This window comes from Rhinoderma darwinii, assembly GCF_050947455.1.
Source record: "Rhinoderma darwinii isolate aRhiDar2 chromosome 2 unlocalized genomic scaffold, aRhiDar2.hap1 SUPER_2_unloc_31, whole genome shotgun sequence".
Classification (NCBI taxonomy): Eukaryota; Metazoa; Chordata; class Amphibia; order Anura; family Rhinodermatidae; genus Rhinoderma; species Rhinoderma darwinii.
In genome coordinates this window covers 453,723-471,886 of record NW_027461698.1, presented here as the reverse complement: position 1 = coordinate 471,886, position 18,164 = coordinate 453,723, and the positions used below count along the sequence as shown (strand labels likewise).

Here is an 18,164-nt window from a genome sequence, read left to right as displayed (position 1 = left end):
CGTCTTATATAAAGTTCAGACGGAACTTTGCACGTGTCATAGTGGAGACCTCAGGAGCCAGAGCCATCTTTCTGACATCATAATGGGGCCTCAGAGATAAAAGCCTGGGCCCAGGCAGTGTTGGTCAGTGCTGCTCAGCAGGCAGCACTGGACTGGATTAAAGCTGATACAAGGTGTGAAAGGAGAAGGGGTGGCAGTGGGCATGCACTTACTGCTGCTGCTGCTGCTGCCAGTGTTTGCACGGCAGGAGGGCATTTGGGCGTTGCCAGGAAGGCATTTTTATGTCGATTCCTCCTCTTTCAGCACTGCATTGTGGTGCAAGCAAAAGAAGCAAAACGTGCGGCACGTTCGGGTTATCGCTTCTCGGCCTTTTGGCTAAGATCAAGTGTAGTATCTGTTCTTATCAGTTTAATATCTGATACGTCCCCTATCTGGGGACCATATATTAAATGGATTTTTAGAACAGGGAGATGGAAATAGAGCTTGCTCTGTCCACTCCACGCATTGACCTGGTATTGCAGTATTTCCTGGACCGGTGCACCCTTTCCTTATGTGTTTACTAAAATCAGATTCCAAAAGTGCTTTTTGTGTTTGCCATTGTTTTTGTCTTTCGGATGGGATCTCCCCTTTTAATCCCATTATTTCAACACCTGTTGGACAATGCATTTGTACAGTCATGTGTGATAATGAGCTAATTTATTAAATGCAATTAATTAATACATTGCCACCTCTTGTTTTGTGTCGTCTGTGTTTCTGTGTTTCCGGCATTTCACATTGGAACAGCTCATTCACCTTCCTTGTCTTCTCTCCGCCCTCCCTCCTAGGTAGGTTAAAGAGCTGCACCTGAGCCAGCCACTGATTGATGCAGCACCATAGTCAAATAGTGGAGTGGAGTAGGGGAACAGCAAACAGCCATTAAAGCAGCCAGCCCGCCCGCCCGCCCGTCACAATGGACCTACCTGTGTACACTAGATGTGTACATAGTGGAGACCTCAGGAGCCAGAGCCAGCTTTCTGACATCATAATGGGGCCTCAGAGATAAAAGCCTGGGCCCAGGCAGTGTTGGTCAGTGCTGCTCAGCAGGCAGCACTGGACTGGATTAAAGCTGATACAAGGTGTGAAAGGAGAAGGGGTGGCAGTGGGCATGCACTTACTGCTGCTGCTGCTGCTGCCAGTGTTTGCACGGCAGGAGGGCATTTGGGCGTTGCCAGGAAGGCGTTTTTATGTCGATTCCTCCTCTTTCAGCACTGCATTGTGGTGCAAGCAAAAGAAGAAAAACGCGCGGCACGTTCGGGTTATCGCTTCTCGGCCTTTTGGCTAAGATCAAGTGTAGTATCTGTTCTTATCAGTTTAATATCTGATACGTCCCCTATCTGGGGACCATATATTAAATGGATTTTTAGAACAGGGAGATGGAAATAGAGCTTGCTCTGTCCACTCCACGCATTGACCTGGTATTGCAGTATTTCCAGGACCGGTGCACCCTTTCCTTATGTGTTTACTAAAATCAGATTCCAAAAGTGCTTTTTGTGTTTGCCATTGTTTTTGTCTTTCGGATGGGATCTCCCCTTTTAATCCCATTATTTCAACACCTGTTGGACAATGCATTTGTACAGTCATGTGTGATAATGAGCTAATTTATTAAATACAATTAATTAATACATTGCCACCTCTTGTTTTGTGTCGTCTGTGTTTCTGTGTTTCCGGCATTTCACATTGGAACAGCTCATTCACCTTCCTTGTCTTCTCTCCGCCCTCCCTCCTAGGTAGGTTAAAGAGCTGCACCTGAGCCAGCCACTGATTGATGCAGCACCATAGTCAAATAGTGGAGTGGAGTAGGGGAACAGCAAACAGCCATTAAAGCAGCCAGCCCGCCCGCCCGTCACAATGGACCTACCTGTGTACACTAGATGGATGTGATGGAATGTACTGTGGTCCCTACATTTCAAGAAGAAGTAAGAATTGCAGTTGCAACAAACCCTTGCTTGCCTACAAAGAGAGCAGCAATTTGGATTTGTTACTATGTTACCTGGAAGAATAACAAACTGTGCAAGGATGGAGGTTGTAGGAGCAAGGAGAACAAGTTGTCTGTAAAGTTGGTGGATGCCTATTTTCCATTTTGCAGTCCCTTGTCTCCCTCTTGTGGCCTCCTGGAGGCAACTAGCTGTGCAAAAAAAAGACAACCTGGGGGCCGGCTGTTGCAGTGTTGCCCTCTCAGGCAACACTGAGTGACTGACTGAGCCGCACCGTCTTATATAAAGTTCAGACGGAACTTTGCACGTGTCATAGTGGAGACCTCAGGAGCCAGAGCCAGCTTTCTGACATCATAATGGGGCCTCAGAGATAAAAGCCTGGGCCCAGGCAGTGTTGGTCAGTGCTGCTCAGCAGGCAGCACTGGACTGGATTAAAGCTGATACAAGGTGTGAAAGGAGAAGGGGTGGCAGTGGGCATGCACTTACTGCTGCTGCTGCTGCTGCTGCTGCCAGTGTTTGCACGGCAGGAGGGCATTTGGGCGTTGCCAGGAAGGCGTTTTTATGTCGATTCCTCCTCTTTCAGCACTGCATTGTGGTGCAAGCAAAAGAAGCAAAACGCGCGGCACGTTCGGGTTATCGCTTCTCGGCCTTTTGGCTAAGATCAAGTGTAGTATCTGTTCTTATCAGTTTAATATCTAATACGTCCCCTATCTTGGGACCATATATTAAATGGATTTTTAGAACAGGGAGATGGAAATAGAGCTTGCTCTGTCCACTCCACGCATTGACCTGGTATTGCAGTATTTCCAGGACCGGTGCACCCTTTCCTTATGTGTTTACTAAAATCAGATTCCAAAAGTGCTTTTTGTGTTTGCCATTGTTTTTGTCTTTCGGATGGGATCTCCCCTTTTAATCCCATTATTTCAACACCTGTTGGACAATGCATTTGTACAGTCATGTGTGATAATGAGCTAATTTATTAAATGCAATTAATTAATACATTGCCACCTCTTGTTTTGTGTCGTCTGTGTTTCTGTGTTTCCGGCATTTCACATTGGAACAGCTCATTCACCTTCCTTGTCTTCTCTACCGCCCTCCCTCCTAGGTAGGTTAAAGAGCTGCACCTGAGCCAGCCACTGATTGATGCAGCACCATAGTCAAATAGTGGAGTGGAGTAGGGGAACAGCAAACAGCCATTAAAGCAGCCAGCCCGCCCGCCCGCCCGCCCGTCACAATGGACCTACCTGTGTACACTAGATGGATGTGATGGAATGTACTGTGGTCCCTACATTTCAAGAAGAAGTAAGAATTGCAGTTGCAACAAACCCTTGCTTGCCTACAAAGAGAGCAGCAATTTGGATTTGTTACTATGTTACCTGGAAGAATAACAAACTGTGCAAGGATGGAGGTTGTAGGAGCAAGGAGAACAAGTTGTCTGTAAAGTTGGTGGATGCCTATTTTCCATTTTGCAGTCCCTTGTCTCCCTCTTGTGGCCTCCTGGAGGCAACTAGCTGTGCAAAAAAAAGACAGCCTGGGGGCCGGCTGTTGCAGTGTTGCCCTCTCAGGCAACACTGAGTGACTGACTGAGCCGCACCGTCTTATATAAAGTTCAGACGGAACTTTGCACGTGTCATAGTGGAGACCTCAGGAGCCAGAGCCAGCTTTCTGACATCATAATGGGGCCTCAGAGATAAAAGCCTGGGCCCAGGCAGTGTTGGTCAGTGCTGCTCAGCAGGCAGCACTGGACTGGATTAAAGCTGATACAAGGTGTGAAAGGAGAAGGGGTGGCAGTGGGCATGCACTTACTGCTGCTGCTGCTGCTGCCAGTGTTTGCACGGCAGGAGGGCATTTGGGCGTTGCCAGGAAGGCGTTTTTATGTCGATTCCTCCTCTTTCAGCACTGCATTGTGGTGCAAGCAAAAGAAGCAAAACGCGCGGCACGTTCGGGTTATCGCTTCTCGGCCTTTTGGCTAAGATCAAGTGTAGTATCTGTTCTTATCAGTTTAATATCTGATACGTCCCCTATCTGGGGACCATATATTAAATGGATTTTTAGAACAGGGAGATGGAAATAGAGCTTGCTCTGTCCACTCCACGCATTGACCTGGTATTGCAGTATTTCCAGGACCGGTGCACCCTTTCCTTATGTGTTTACTAAAATCAGATTCCAAAAGTGCTTTTTGTGTTTGCCATTGTTTTTGTCTTTCGGATGGGATCTCCCCTTTTAATCCCATTATTTCAACACCTGTTGGACAATGCATTTGTACAGTCATGTGTGATAATGAGCTAATTTATTAAATACAATTAATTAATACATTGCCACCTCTTGTTTTGTGTCGTCTGTGTTTCTGTGTTTCCGGCATTTCACATTGGAACAGCTCATTCACCTTCCTTGTCTTCTCTCCGCCCTCCCTCCTAGGTAGGTTAAAGAGCTGCACCTGAGCCAGCCACTGATTGATGCAGCACCATAGTCAAATAGTGGAGTGGAGTAGGGGAACAGCAAACAGCCATTAAAGCAGCCCGCCCGTCCGTCACAATGGACCTACCTGTGTACACTAGATGGATGTGATGGAATGTACTGTGGTCCCTACATTTCAAGAAGAAGTAAGAATTGCAGTTGCAACAAACCCTTGCTTGCCTACAAAGAGAGCAGCAATTTGGATTTGTTACTATGTTACCTGGAAGAATAACAAACTGTGCAAGGATGGAGGTTGTAGGAGCAAGGAGAACAAGTTGTCTGTAAAGTTGGTGGATGCCTATTTTCCATTTTGCAGTCCCTTGTCTCCCTCTTGTGGCCTCCTGGAGGCAACTAGCTGTGCAAAAAAAAGACAGCCTGGGGGCCGGCTGTTGCAGTGTTGCCCTCTCAGGCAACACTGAGTGACTGACTGAGCCGCACCGTCTTATATAAAGTTCAGACGGAACTTTGCACGTGTCATAGTGGAGACCTCAGGAGCCAGAGCCAGCTTTCTGACATCATAATGGGGCCTCAGAGATAAAAGCCTGGGCCCAGGCAGTGTTGGTCAGTGCTGCTCAGCAGGCAGCACTGGACTGGATTAAAGCTGATACAAGGTGTGAAAGGAGAAGGGGTGGCAGTGGGCATGCACTTACTGCTGCTGCTGCTGCTGCTGCTGCCAGTGTTTGCACGGCAGGAGGGCATTTGGGCGTTGCCAGGAAGGCGTTTTTATGTCGATTCCTCCTCTTTCAGCACTGCATTGTGGTGCAAGCAAAAGAAGCAAAACGCGCGGCACGTTCGGGATATCGCTTCTCGGCCTTTTGGCTAAGATCAAGTGTAGTATCTGTTCTTATCAGTTTAATATCTGATACGTCCCCTATCTGGGGACCATATATTAAATGGATTTTTAGAACAGGGAGATGGAAATAGAGCTTGCTCTGTCCACTCCACGCATTGACCTGGTATTGCAGTATTTCCAGGACCGGTGCACCCTTTCCTTATGTGTTTACTAAAATCAGATTCCAAAAGTGCTTTTTGTGTTTGCCATTGTTTTTGTCTTTCGGATGGGATCTCCCCTTTTAATCCCATTATTTCAACACCTGTTGGACAATGCATTTGTACAGTCATGTGTGATAATGAGCTAATTTATTAAATGCAATTAATTAATACATTGCCACCTCTTGTTTTGTGTCGTCTGTGTTTCTGTGTTTCCGGCATTTCACATTGGAACAGCTCATTCACCTTCCTTGTCTTCTCTCCGCCCTCCCTCCTAGGTAGGTTAAAGAGCTGCACCTGAGCCAGCCACTGATTGATGCAGCACCATAGTCAAATAGTGGAGTGGAGTAGGGGAACAGCAAACAGACATTAAAGCAGCCAGCCCGCCCGCCCGCCCGCCCGCCCGTCACAATGGACCTACCTGTGTACACTAGATGGATGTGATGGAATGTACTGTGGTCCCTACATTTCAAGAAGAAGTAAGAATTGCAGTTGAAACAAACCCTTGCTTGCCTACAAAGAGAGCAGCAATTTGGATTTGTTACTATGTTACCTGGAAGAATAACAAACTGTGCAAGGATGGAGGTTGTAGGAGCAAGGAGAACAAGTTGTCTGTAAAGTTGGTGGATGCCTATTTTCCATTTTGCAGTCCCTTGTCTCCCTCTTGTGGCCTCCTGGAGGCAACTAGCTGTGCAAAAAAAAGACAGCCTGGGGGCCGGCTGTTGCAGTGTTGCCCTCTCAGGCAACACTGAGTGACTGACTGAGCCGCACCGTCTTATATAAAGTTCAGACGGAACTTTGCACGTGTCATAGTGGAGACCTCAGGAGCCAGAGCCAGCTTTCTGACATCATAATGGGGCCTCAGAGATAAAAGCCTGGGCCCAGGCAGTGTTGGTCAGTGCTGCTCAGCAGGCAGCACTGGACTGGATTAAAGCTGATACAAGGTGTGAAAGGAGAAGGGGTGGCAGTGGGCATGCACTTACTGCTGCTGCTGCTGCTGCCAGTGTTTGCACGGCAGGAGGGCATTTGGGCGTTGCCAGGAAGGCGTTTTTATGTCGATTCCTCCTCTTTCAGCACTGCATTGTGGTGCAAGCAAAAGAAGCAAAACGCGCGGCACGTTCGGGTTATCGCTTCTCGGCCTTTTGGCTAAGATCAAGTGTAGTATCTGTTCTTATCAGTTTAATATCTGATACGTCCCCTATCTGGGGACCATATATTAAATGGATTTTTAGAACAGGGAGATGGAAATAGAGCTTGCTCTGTCCACTCCACGCATTGACCTGGTATTGCAGTATTTCCAGGACCGGTGCACCCTTTCCTTATGTGTTTACTAAAATCAGATTCCAAAAGTGCTTTTTGTGTTTGCCATTGTTTTTGTCTTTCGGATGGGATCTCCCCTTTTAATCCCATTATTTCAACACCTGTTGGACAATGCATTTGTACAGTCATGTGTGATAATGAGCTAATTTATTAAATGCAATTAATTAATACATTGCCACCTCTTGTTTTGTGTCGTCTGTGTTTCTGTGTTTCCGGCATTTCACATTGGAACAGCTCATTCACCTTCCTTGTCTTCTCTCCGCCCTCCCTCCTAGGTAGGTTAAAGAGCTGCACCTGAGCCAGCCACTGATTGATGCAGCACCATAGTCAAATAGTGGAGTGGAGTAGGGGAACAGCAAACAGCCATTAAAGCAGCCAGCCCGCCCGCCCACCCGCCCGCCCGCCCGTCACAATGGACCTACCTGTGTACACTAGATGGATGTGATGGAATGTACTGTGGTCCCTACATTTCAAGAAGAAGTAAGAATTGCAGTTGCAACAAACCCTTGCTTGCCTACAAAGAGAGCAGCAATTTGGATTTGTTACTATGTTACCTGGAAGAATAACAAACTGTGCAAGGATGGAGGTTGTAGGAGCAAGGAGAACAAGTTGTCTGTAAAGTTGGTGGATGCCTATTTTCCATTTTGCAGTCCCTTGTCTCCCTCTTGTGGCCTCCTGGAGGCAACTAGCTGTGCAAAAAAAAGACAGCCTGGGGGCCGGCTGTTGCAGTGTTGCCCTCTCAGGCAACACTGAGTGACTGACTGAGCCGCACCGTCTTATATAAAGTTCAGACGGAACTTTGCACGTGTCATAGTGGAGACCTCAGGAGCCAGAGCCAGCTTTCTGATATCATAATGGGGCCTCAGAGATAAAAGCCTGGGCCCAGGCATTGTTGGTCAGTGCTGCTCAGCTGGCAGCACTGGACTGGATTAAAGCTGATACAAGGTGTGAAAGGAGAAGGGGTGGCAGTGGGCATGCACTTACTGCTGCTGCTGCTGCTGCTGCTGCCAGTGTTTGCACGGCAGGAGGGCATTTGGGCGTTGCCAGGAAGGCGTTTTTATGTCGATTCCTCCTCTTTCAGCACTGCATTGTGGTGCAAGCAAAAGAAGCAAAACGCGCGGCACGTTCGGGTTATCGCTTCTCGGCCTTTTGGCTAAGATCAAGTGTAGTATCTGTTCTTATCAGTTTAATATCTGATACGTCCCCTATCTGGGGACCATATATTAAATGGATTTTTAGAACAGGGAGATGGAAATAGAGCTTGCTCTGTCCACTCCACGCATTGACCTGGTATTGCAGTATTTCCAGGACCGGTGCACCCTTTCCTTATGTGTTTACTAAAATCAGATTCCAAAAGTGCTTTTTGTGTTTGCCATTGTTTTTGTCTTTCGGATGGGATCTCCCCTTTTAATCCCATTATTTCAACACCTGTTGGACAATGCATTTGTACAGTCATGTGTGATAATGAGCTAATTTATTAAATGCAATTAATTAATACATTGCCACCTCTTGTTTTGTGTCGTCTGTGTTTCTGTGTTTCCGGCATTTCACATTGGAACAGCTCATTCACCTTCCTTGTCTTCTCTCCGCCCTCCCTCCTAGGTAGGTTAAAGAGCTGCACCTGAGCCAGCCACTGATTGATGCAGCACCATAGTCAAATAATGGAGTGGAGTAGGGGAACAGCAAACAGCCATTAAAGCAGCCAGCCCGCCCTCCCACCCGCCCGCCCGTCACAATGGACCTACCTGTGTACACTAGATGGATGTGATGGAATGTACTGTGGTCCCTACATTTCAAGAAGAAGTAAGAATTGCAGTTGCAACAAACCCTTGCTTGCCTACAAAGAGAGCAGCAATTTGGATTTGTTACTATGTTACCTGGAAGAATAACAAACTGTGCAAGGATGGAGGTTGTAGGAGCAAGGAGAACAAGTTGTCTGTAAAGTTGGTGGATGCCTATTTTCCATTTTGCAGTCCCATGTCTCCCTCTTGTGGCCTCCTGGAGGCAACTAGCTGTGCAAAAAAAAGACAGCCTGGGGGCCGGCTGTTGCAGTGTTGCCCTCTCAGGCAACACTGAGTGACTGACTGAGCCGCACCGTCTTATATAAAGTTCAGACGGAACTTTGCACGTGTCATAGTGGAGACCTCAGGAGCCAGAGCCAGCTTTCTGACATCATAATGGGGCCTCAGAGATAAAAGCCTGGGCCCAGGCAGTGTTGGTCAGTGCTGCTCAGCAGGCAGCACTGGACTGGATTAAAGCTGATACAAGGTGTGAAAGGAGAAGGGGTGGCAGTGGGCATGCACTTACTGCTGCTGCTGCTGCCAGTGTTTGCACGGCAGGAGGGCATTTGGGCGTTGCCAGGAAGGCGTTTTTATGTCGATTCCTCCTCTTTCAGCACTGCATTGTGGTGCAAGCAAAAGAAGCAAAACGCGCGGCACGTTCGGGTTATCGCTTCTCGGCCTTTTGGCTAAGATCAAGTGTAGTATCTGTTCTTATCAGTTTAATATCTGATACGTCCCCTATCTGGGGACCATATATTAAATGGATTTTTAGAACAGGGAGATGGAAATAGAGCTTGCTCTGTCCACTCCACGCATTGACCTGGTATTGCAGTATTTCCAGGACCGGTGCACCCTTTCCTTATGTGTTTACTAAAATCAGATTCCAAAAGTGCTTTTTGTGTTTGCCATTGTTTTTGTCTTTCGGATGGGATCTCCCCTTTTAATCCCATTATTTCAACACCTGTTGGACAATGCATTTGTACAGTCATGTGTGATAATGAGCTAATTTATTAAATGCAATTAATTAATACATTGCCACCTCTTGTTTTGTGTCGTCTGTGTTTCTGTGTTTCCGGCATTTCACATTGGAACAGCTCATTCACCTTCCTTGTCTTCTCTCCGCCCTCCCTCCTATGTAGGTTAAAGAGCTGCACCTGAGCCAGCCACTGATTGATGCAGCACCATAGTCAAATAGTGGAGTGGAGTAGGGGAACAGCAAACAGCCATTAAAGCAGCCAGCCCGCCCGCCCGCCCGTCACAATGGACCTACCTGTGTACACTAGATGGATGTGATGGAATGTACTGTGGTCCCTACATTTCAAGAAGAAGTAAGAATTGCAGTTGCAACAAACCCTTGCTTGCCTACAAAGAGAGCAGCAATTTGGATTTGTTACTATGTTACCTGGAAGAATAACAAACTGTGCAAGGATGGAGGTTGTAGGAGCAAGGAGAACAAGTTGTCTGTAAAGTTGGTGGATGCCTATTTTCCATTTTGCAGTCCCTTGTCTCCCTCTTGTGGCCTCCTGGAGGCAACTAGCTGTGCAAAAAAAAGACAGCCTGGGGGCCGGCTGTTGCAGTGTTGCCCTCTCAGGCAACACTGAGTGACTGACTGAGCCGCACCGTCTTATATAAAGTTCAGACGGAACTTTGCACGTGTCATAGTGGAGACCTCAGGAGCCAGAGCCAGCTTTCTGACATCATAATGGGGCCTCAGAGATAAAAGCCTGGGCCCAGGCAGTGTTGGTCAGTGCTGCTCAGCAGGCAGCACTGGACTGGATTAAAGCTGATACAAGGTGTGAAAGGAGAAGGGGTGGCAGTGGGCATGCACTTACTGCTGCTGCTGCTGCTGCCAGTGTTTGCACGGCAGGAGGGCATTTGGGCGTTGCCAGGAAGGCGTTTTTATGTCGATTCCTCCTCTTTCAGCACTGCATTGTGGTGCAAGCAAAAGAAGCAAAACGCGCGGCACGTTCGGGTTATCGCTTCTCGGCCTTTTGGCTAAGATCAAGTGTAGTATCTGTTCTTATCAGTTTAATATCTGATACGTCCCCTATCTGGGGACCATATATTAAATGGATTTTTAGAACAGGGAGATGGAAATAGAGCTTGCTCTGTCCACTCCACGCATTGACCTGGTATTGCAGTATTTCCAGGACCGGTGCACCCTTTCCTTATGTGTTTACTAAAATCAGATTCCAAAAGTGCTTTTTGTGTTTGCCATTGTTTTTGTCTTTCGGATGGGATCTCCCCTTTTAATCCCATTATTTCAACACCTGTTGGACAATGCATTTGTACAGTCATGTGTGATAATGAGCTAATTTATTAAATGCAATTAATTAATACATTGCCACCTCTTGTTTTGTGTCGTCTGTGTTTCTGTGTTTCCGGCATTTCACATTGGAACAGCTCATTCACCTTCCTTGTCTTCTCTCCGCCCTCCCTCCTAGGTAGGTTAAAGAGCTGCACCTGAGCCAGCCACTGATTGATGCAGCACCATAGTCAAATAGTGGAGTGGAGTAGGGGAACAGCAAACAGCCATTAAAGCAGCCAGCCCGCCCGCCCGCCCGTCACAATGGACCTACCTGTGTACACTAGATGGATGTGATGGAATGTACTGTGGTCCCTACATTTCAAGAAGAAGTAAGAATTGCAGTTGCAACAAACCCTTGCTTGCCTACAAAGAGAGCAGCAATTTGGATTTGTTACTATGTTACCTGGAAGAATAACAAACTGTGCAAGGATGGAGGTTGTAGGAGCAAGGAGAACAAGTTGTCTGTAAAGTTGGTGGATGCCTATTTTCCATTTTGCAGTCCCTTGTCTCCCTCTTGTGGCCTCCTGGAGGCAACTAGCTGTGCAAAAAAAAGACAGCCTGGGGGCCGGCTGTTGCAGTGTTACCCTCTCAGGCAACACTGAGTGACTGACTGAGCCACACCGTCTTATATAAAGTTCAGACGGAACTTTGCACGTGTCATAGTGGAGACCTCAGGAGCCAGAGCCAGCTTTCTGACATCATAATGGGGCCTCAGAGATAAAAGCCTGGGCCCAGGCAGTGTTGGTCAGTGCTGCTCAGCAGGCAGCACTGGACTGGATTAAAGCTGATACAAGGTGTGAAAGGAGAAGGGGTGGCAGTGGGCATGCACTTATTGCTGCTGCTGCTGCTGCCAGTGTTTGCACGGCAGGAGGGCATTTGGGCGTTGCCAGGAAGGCGTTTTTATGTCGATTCCTCCTCTTTCAGCACTGCATTGTGGTGCAAGCAAAAGAAGCAAAACGCGCGGCACGTTCGGGTTATCGCTTCTCGGCCTTTTGGTTAAGATCAAGTGTAGTATCTGTTCTTATCAGTTTAATATCTGATACGTCCCCTATCTGGGGACCATATATTAAATGGATTTTTAGAACAGGGAGATGGAAATAGAGCTTGCTCTATCCACTCCACGCATTGACCTGGTATTGCAGTATTTCCAGGACCGGTGCACCCTTTCCTTATGTGTTTACTAAAATCAGATTCCAAAAGTGCTTTTTGTGTTTGCCATTGTTTTTGTCTTTCGGATGGGATCTCTCCTTTTAATCCCATTATTTCAACACCTCTTGGACAATGCATTTGTACAGTCATGTGTGATAATGAGCTAATTTATTAAATGCAATTAATTAATACATTGCCACCTCTTGTTTTGTGTCGTCTGTGTTTCTGTGTTTCCGGCATTTCACATTGGAACAGCTCATTCACCTTCCTTGTCTTCTCTCCGCCCTCCCTCCTAGGTAGGTTAAAGAGCTGCACCTGAGCCAGCCACTGATTGATGCAGCACCATTGTCAAATAGTGGAGTGGAGTAGGGGAACAGCAAACAGCCATTAAAGCAGCCAGCCCGCCCGCCCGTCACAATGGACCTACCTGTGTACACTAGATGGATGTGATGGAATGTACTGTGGTCCCTACATTTCAAGAAGAAGTAAGAATTGCAGTTGCAACAAACCCTTGCTTGCCTACAAAGAGAGCAGCAATTTGGATTTGTTACTATGTTACCTGGAAGAATAACAAACTGTGCAAGGATGGAGGTTGTAGGAGCAAGGAGAACAAGTTGTCTGTAAAGTTGGTGGATGCCTATTTTCCATTTTGCAGTCCCTTGTCTCCCTCTTGTGGCCTCCTGGAGGCAACTAGCTGTGCAAAAAAAAGACAGCCTGGGGGCCGGCTGTTGCAGTGTTGCCCTCTCAGGCAACACTGAGTGACTGACTGAGCCGCACCGTCTTATATAAAGTTCAGACGGAACTTTGCACGTGTCATAGTGGAGACCTCAGGAGCCAGAGCCAGCTTTCTGACATCATAATGGGGCCTCAGAGATAAAAGCCTGGGCCCAGGCAGTGTTGGTCAGTGCTGCTCAGCAGGCAGCACTGGACTGGATTAAAGCTGATACAAGGTGTGAAAGGAGAAGGGGTGGCAGTGGGCATGCACTTACTGCTGCTGCTGCTGCTGCTGCTGCCAGTGTTTGCACGGCAGGAGGGCATTTGGGCGTTGCCAGGAAGGCGTTTTTATGTCGATTCCTCCTCTTTCAGCACTGCATTGTGGTGCAAGCAAAAGAAGCAAAACGCGCGGCACGTTCGGGATATCGCTTCTCGGCCTTTTGGCTAAGATCAAGTGTAGTATCTGTTCTTATCAGTTTAATATCTGATACGTCCCCTATCTGGGGACCATATATTAAATGGATTTTTAGAACAGGGAGATGGAAATAGAGCTTGCTCTGTCCACTCCACGCATTGACCTGGTATTGCAGTATTTCCAGGAGCGGTGCACCCTTTCCTTATGTGTTTACTAAAATCAGATTCCAAAAGTGCTTTTTGTGTTTGCCATTGTTTTTGTCTTTCGGATGGGATCTCCCCTTTTAATCCCATTATTTCAACACCTGTTGGACAATGCATTTGTACAGTCATGTGTGATAATGAGCTAATTTATTAAATGCAATTAATTAATACATTGCCACCTCTTGTTTTGTGTCGTCTGTGTTTCTGTGTTTCCGGCATTTCACATTGGAACAGCTCATTCACCTTCCTTGTCTTCTCTCCGCCCTCCCTCCTAGGTAGGTTAAAGAGCTGCACCTGAGCCAGCCACTGATTGATGCAGCACCATAGTCAAATAGTGGAGTGGAGTAGGGGAACAGCAAACAGCCATTAAAGCAGCCAGCCCGCCCGCCCGCCCGTCACAATGGACCTACCTGTGTACACTAGATGGATGTGATGGAATGTACTGTGGTCCCTACATTTCAAGAAGAAGTAAGAATTGCAGTTGCAACAAACCCTTGCTTGCCTACAAAGAGAGCAGCAATTTGGATTTGTTACTATGTTACCTGGAAGAATAACAAACTGTGCAAGGATGGAGGTTGTAGGAGCAAGGAGAACAAGTTGTCTGTAAAGTTGGTGGATGCCTATTTTCCATTTTGCAGTCCCTTGTCTCCCTCTTGTGGCCTCCTGGAGGCAACTAGCTGTGCAAAAAAAAGACAGCCTGGGGGCCGGCTGTTGCAGTGTTGCCCTCTCAGGCAACACTGAGTGACTGACTGAGCCGTACCGTCTTATATAAAGTTCAGACGGAACTTTGCACGTGTCATAGTGGAGACCTCAGGAGCCAGAGCCAGCTTTCTGACATCATAATGGGGCCTCAGAGATAAAAGCCTGGGCCCAGGCAGTGTTGGTCAGTGCTGCTCAGCAGGCAGCACTGGACTGGATTAAAGCTGATACAAGGTGTGAAAGGAGAAGGGGTGGCAGTGGGCATGCACTTACTGCTGCTGCTGCTGCTGCCAGTGTTTGCACGGCAGGAGGGCATTTGGGCGTTGCCAGGAAGGCGTTTTTATGTCGATTCCTCCTCTTTCAGCACTGCATTGTGGTGCAAGCAAAAGAAGCAAATCCTGTCTTGCTTCCTCTCCGGCCTTTATTCACCTCCCGCTTAGTAGCTGTGAGTGTGTGTGAGCCTGCAGGGCCCCATGGAATTGCCTAGGAGTAGGCTGAATCGCTGCAAGGGGTGAACAGCAGTATTGGGCAGGCTCGGTCAACGCGCGGCCCGTTCGGGTTATCGCTTCTCGGCCTTTTGGCTAAGATCAAGTGTAGTATCTGTTCTTATCAGTTTAATATCTGATACGTCCCCTATCTGGGGACCATATATTAAATGGATTTTTAGAACAGGGAGATGGAAATAGAGCTTGCTCTGTCCACTCCACGCATTGACCTGGTATTGCAGTATTTCCAGGACCGGTGCACCCTTTCCTTATGTGTTTACTAAAATCAGATTCCAAAAGTGCTTTTTGTGTTTGCCATTGTTTTTGTCTTTCGGATGGGATCTCCCCTTTTAATCCCATTATTTCAACACCTGTTGGACAATGCATTTGTACAGTCATGTGTGATAATGAGCTAATTTATTAAATGCAATTAATTAATACATTGCCACCTCTTGTTTTGTGTCGTCTGTGTTTCTGTGTTTCCGGCATTTCACATTGGAACAGCTCATTCACCTTCCTTGTCTTCTCTCCGCCCTCCCTCCTAGGTAGGTTAAAGAGCTGCACCTGAGCCAGCCACTGATTGATGCAGCACCATAGTCAAATAGTGGAGTGGAGTAGGGGAACAGCAAACAGCCATTAAAGCAGCCAGCCCGCCCGCCCGCCCGCCCGTCACAATGGACCTACCTGTGTACACTAGATGGATGTGATGGAATGTACTGTGGTCCCTACATTTCAAGAAGAAGTAAGAATTGCAGTTGCAACAAACCCTTGCTTGCCTACAAAGAGAGCAGCAATTTGGATTTGTTACTATGTTACCTGGAAGAATAACAAACTGTGCAAGGATGGAGGTTGTAGGAGCAAGGAGAACAAGTTGTCTGTAAAGTTGGTGGATGCCTATTTTCCATTTTGCAGTCCCTTGTCTCCCTCTTGTGGCCTCCTGGAGGCAACTAGCTGTGCAAAAAAAAGACAGCCTGGGGGCCGGCTGTTGCAGTGTTGCCCTCTCAGGCAACACTGAGTGACTGACTGAGCCGCACCGTCTTATATAAAGTTCAGACGGAACTTTGCACGTGTCATAGTGGAGACCTCAGGAGCCAGAGCCAGCTTTCTGACATCATAATGGGGCCTCAGAGATAAAAGCCTGGGCCCAGGCAGTGTTGGTCAGTGCTGCTCAGCAGGCAGCACTGGACTGGATTAAAGCTGATACAAGGTGTGAAAGGAGAAGGGGTGGCAGTGGGCATGCACTTACTGCTGCTGCTGCTGCTGCTGCTGCTGCCAGTGTTTGCACGGCAGGAGGGCATTTGGGCGTTGCCAGGAAGGCGTTTTTATGTCGATTCCTCCTCTTTCAGCACTGCATTGTGGTGCAAGCAAAAGAAGCAAATCCTGTCTTGCTTCCTCTCCGGCCTTTATTCACCTCCCGCTTAGTAGCTGTGAGTGTGTGTGAGCCTGCAGGGCCCCATGGAATTGCCTAGGAGTAGGCTGAATCGCTGCAAGGGGTGAACAGCAGTATTGGGCAGGCTCGGTCAACGCGCGGCCCGTTCGGGTTATCGCTTCTCGGCCTTTTGGCTAAGATCAAGTGTAGTATCTGTTCTTATCAGTTTAATATCTGATACGTCCCCTATCTGGGGACCATATATTAAATGGATTTTTAGAACAGGGAGATGGAAATAGAGCTTGCTCTGTCCACTCCACGCATTGACCTGGTATTGCAGTATTTCCAGGACCGGTGCACCCTTTCCTTATGTGTTTACTAAAATCAGATTTCAAAAGTGCTTTTTGTGTTTGCCATTGTTTTTGTCTTTCGGATGGGATCTCCCCTTTTAATCCCATTATTTCAACACCTGTTGGACAATGCATTTGTACAGTCATGTGTGATAATGAGCTAATTTATAAAATGCAATTAATTAATACATTGCCACCTCTTGTTTTGTGTCGTCTGTGTTTCTGTGTTTCCGGCATTTCACATTGGAACAGCTCATTCACCTTCCTTGTCTTCTCTCCGCCCTCCCTCCTAGGTAAGTTAAAGAGCTGCACCTGAGCCAGCCACTGATTGATGCAGCACCATAGTCAAATAGTGGAGTGGAGTAGGGGAACAGCAAACAGCCATTAAAGCAGCCAGCCCGCCCGCCCGCCCGTCACAATGGACCTACCTGTGTACACTAGATGGATGTGATGGAATGTACTGTGGTCCCTACATTTCAAGAAGAAGTAAGAATTGCAGTTGCAACAAACCCTTGCTTGCCTACAAAGAGAGCAGCAATTTGGATTTGTTACTATGTTACCTGGAAGAATAACAAACTGTGCAAGGATGGAGGTTGTAGGAGCAAGGAGAACAAGTTGTCTGTAAAGTTGGTGGATGCCTATTTTCCATTTTGCAGTCCCTTGTCTCCCTCTTGTGGCCTCCTGGAGGCAACTAGCTGTGCAAAAAAAAGACAGCCTGGGGGCCGGCTGTTGCAGTGTTGCCCTCTCAGGCAACACTGAGTGACTGACTGAGCCGCACCGTCTTATATAAAGTTCAGACGGAACTTTGCACGTGTCATAGTGGAGACCTCAGGAGCCAGAGCCAGCTTTCTGACATCATAATGGGGCCTCATAGATAAAAGCCTGGGCCCAGGCAGTGTTGGTCAGTGCTGCTCAGCAGGCAGCACTGGACTGGATTAAAGCTGATACAAGGTGTGAAAGGAGAAGGGGTGGCAGTGGGCATGCACTTACTGCTGCTGCTGCTGCTGCTGCCAGTGTGTGCACGGCAGGAGGGCATTTGGGCGTTGCCAGGAAGGCGTTTTTATGTCGATTCCTCCTCTTTCAGCACTGCATTGTGGTGCAAGCAAAAGAAGCAAAACGCACGGCACGTTCGGGTTATCGCTTCTCGGCCTTTTGGCTAAGATCAAGTGTAGTATCTGTTCTTATCAGTTTAATATCTGATACGTCCCCTATCTGGGGACCATATATTAAATGGATTTTTAGAACAGGGAGATGGAAATAGAGCTTGCTCTGTCCACTCCACGCATTAACCTGGTATTGCAGTATTTCCAGGACCGGTGCACCCTTTCCTTATGTGTTTACTAAAATCAGATTCCAAAAGTGCTTTTTGTGTTTGCCATTGTTTTTGTCTTTCGGATGGGATCTCCCCTTTTAATCCCATTATTTCAACACCTGTTGGACAATGCATTTGTACAGTCATGTGTGATAATGAGCTAATTTATTAAATGCAATTAATTAATACATTGCCACCTCTTGTTTTGTGTCGTCTGTGTTTCTGTGTTTCCGGCATTTCACATTGGAGCAGCTCATTCACCTTCCTTGTCTTCTCTCCGCCCTCCCTCCTAGGTAAGTTAAAGAGCTGCACCTGAGCCAGCCACTGATTGATGCAGCACCATAGTCAAATAGTGGAGTGGAGTAGGGGAACAGCAAACAGCCATTAAAGCAGCCAGCCCGCCCGCCCGCCCGTCACAATGGACCTACCTGTGTACACTAGATGGATGTGATGGAATGTACTGTGGTCCCTACATTTCAAGAAGAAGTAAGAATTGCAGTTGCAACAAACCCTTGCTTGCCTACAAAGAGAGCAGCAATTTGGATTTGTTACTATGTTACCTGGAAGAATAACAAACTGTGCAAGGATGGAGGTTGTAGGAGCAAGGAGAACAAGTTGTCTGTAAAGTTGGTGGATGCC

The 18,164-nt window shown here is 47.4% G+C and overlaps 14 non-coding genes across 14 annotated transcripts; all 14 read left to right on the top strand.

Moving 5' to 3' along the window:
• The first annotated feature begins 355 nt into the window (after positions 1–355).
• LOC142677417 (U2 spliceosomal RNA) lies at positions 356–546 on the top strand. The gene has a single exon (XR_012852439.1). It is a non-coding gene; the product is annotated as a U2 spliceosomal RNA (small nuclear RNA).
• A 751-nt stretch (positions 547–1,297) lies between these two features.
• LOC142677174 (U2 spliceosomal RNA) lies at positions 1,298–1,488 on the top strand. The gene has a single exon (XR_012852219.1). It is a non-coding gene; the product is annotated as a U2 spliceosomal RNA (small nuclear RNA).
• A 1,120-nt stretch (positions 1,489–2,608) lies between these two features.
• On the top strand, positions 2,609–2,799 carry LOC142677531 (U2 spliceosomal RNA). The gene has a single exon (XR_012852542.1). It is a non-coding gene; the product is annotated as a U2 spliceosomal RNA (small nuclear RNA).
• A 1,123-nt stretch (positions 2,800–3,922) lies between these two features.
• LOC142677173 (U2 spliceosomal RNA) lies at positions 3,923–4,113 on the top strand. Its single transcript, XR_012852218.1, has one exon. It is a non-coding gene; the product is annotated as a U2 spliceosomal RNA (small nuclear RNA).
• Positions 4,114–5,229: 1,116 nt separating this feature from the next.
• LOC142677172 (U2 spliceosomal RNA) lies at positions 5,230–5,420 on the top strand. Its single transcript, XR_012852217.1, has one exon. It is a non-coding gene; the product is annotated as a U2 spliceosomal RNA (small nuclear RNA).
• Positions 5,421–6,546: 1,126 nt separating this feature from the next.
• On the top strand, positions 6,547–6,737 carry LOC142677170 (U2 spliceosomal RNA). Its single transcript, XR_012852216.1, has one exon. It is a non-coding gene; the product is annotated as a U2 spliceosomal RNA (small nuclear RNA).
• Positions 6,738–7,873: 1,136 nt separating this feature from the next.
• Positions 7,874–8,064, top strand: LOC142677169 (U2 spliceosomal RNA). The gene has a single exon (XR_012852215.1). It is a non-coding gene; the product is annotated as a U2 spliceosomal RNA (small nuclear RNA).
• A 1,123-nt stretch (positions 8,065–9,187) lies between these two features.
• LOC142677168 (U2 spliceosomal RNA) lies at positions 9,188–9,378 on the top strand. Its single transcript, XR_012852214.1, has one exon. It is a non-coding gene; the product is annotated as a U2 spliceosomal RNA (small nuclear RNA).
• Positions 9,379–10,496: 1,118 nt separating this feature from the next.
• LOC142677167 (U2 spliceosomal RNA) lies at positions 10,497–10,687 on the top strand. The gene has a single exon (XR_012852213.1). It is a non-coding gene; the product is annotated as a U2 spliceosomal RNA (small nuclear RNA).
• Positions 10,688–11,805: 1,118 nt separating this feature from the next.
• LOC142677477 (U2 spliceosomal RNA) lies at positions 11,806–11,996 on the top strand. The gene has a single exon (XR_012852493.1). It is a non-coding gene; the product is annotated as a U2 spliceosomal RNA (small nuclear RNA).
• Positions 11,997–13,116: 1,120 nt separating this feature from the next.
• LOC142677177 (U2 spliceosomal RNA) lies at positions 13,117–13,307 on the top strand. The gene has a single exon (XR_012852222.1). It is a non-coding gene; the product is annotated as a U2 spliceosomal RNA (small nuclear RNA).
• A 1,263-nt stretch (positions 13,308–14,570) lies between these two features.
• On the top strand, positions 14,571–14,761 carry LOC142677166 (U2 spliceosomal RNA). Its single transcript, XR_012852212.1, has one exon. It is a non-coding gene; the product is annotated as a U2 spliceosomal RNA (small nuclear RNA).
• A 1,276-nt stretch (positions 14,762–16,037) lies between these two features.
• Positions 16,038–16,228, top strand: LOC142677164 (U2 spliceosomal RNA). Its single transcript, XR_012852210.1, has one exon. It is a non-coding gene; the product is annotated as a U2 spliceosomal RNA (small nuclear RNA).
• Positions 16,229–17,349: 1,121 nt separating this feature from the next.
• Positions 17,350–17,540, top strand: LOC142677456 (U2 spliceosomal RNA). Its single transcript, XR_012852474.1, has one exon. It is a non-coding gene; the product is annotated as a U2 spliceosomal RNA (small nuclear RNA).
• Positions 17,541–18,164: the final 624 nt, after the last annotated feature.